The following is a 901-nucleotide window of genomic DNA, read 5'->3' on the forward strand; positions in this document are numbered from 1 at the left end:
AGCTCATACTTAGAGAATCGGCAAACAATGCTGGCGGTAAACAGTGACTTACTTGCTTCAAGGCGATCTCTTGCCTTGGACTGGGAAGTGCTGACGGAGCTGCGGGCTGACCGGCCAAAGATGCCGATGGAACTACAGGTTGATCGGCTAAGGTTGCCGATGGGACGATATCGACTGAAAGAAGACAAGAAAGGTTATGAGACTAAATAAGAATAAGTTCATCGGTAGCGACATTGTTAAAGTATGTTACCTGGAGGAGGGACAACAATTGTCTGAATCGGGAGAACTCCCGATGGTATAATTGGACCCACCGGGCCAGTTGTTTGTTCACCCGTGTCAGCTGATGTACCTTCTGTTTGAGATCCTTCCTGTTGGGGTTCTTCTATCTGTGGTGCTTCCTGCATAGGTGGGGGAGATGGTGCTTGCTGTGGCTGGGCTTCTGGAGAAGAAGGAGAAGACTCCACTGGAATTGGAGATACCGGAGGAGGAGGGGGAGTTGCTACCTTCTGGCGCTTTGTTTCAGTCTTAGCACCCGTGGTGCCCTTCCTCTTTGGCTGGCTGGACTGGGTGGCATCGGCACCTTGACGTGTGACCTTTGCCGATGCACTGGTTTGCTGCAATAACGAACAAGGGTTTATAAGTATAAATAAAGCCGATATAAAGATAGTCAGCGTAAAAGATAAAGATTTGACAAATTGCCTTGAAAGCCCGCGCCAGAGTGGGAGCAGCTACCGTTGGTGAAAGTGTCAACCTGCAAAAGGAATACAAGGGTAAGCTGCCGATGGAAGTAATAGTGAGAAAATGAAACGTTGGTTTGAGTTACTTACAGTGTCATCGGGAACTTCGTATTCGGGGTCAATCATGCCGCGGTATGAAAGTGCCGATCTGCAGAATAGATGCT

The sequence above is a fragment of the Sorghum bicolor genome, chromosome 4 (genome assembly GCF_000003195.3).
Source record: "Sorghum bicolor cultivar BTx623 chromosome 4, Sorghum_bicolor_NCBIv3, whole genome shotgun sequence".
NCBI lineage: Eukaryota > Viridiplantae > Streptophyta > Magnoliopsida > Poales > Poaceae > Sorghum > Sorghum bicolor.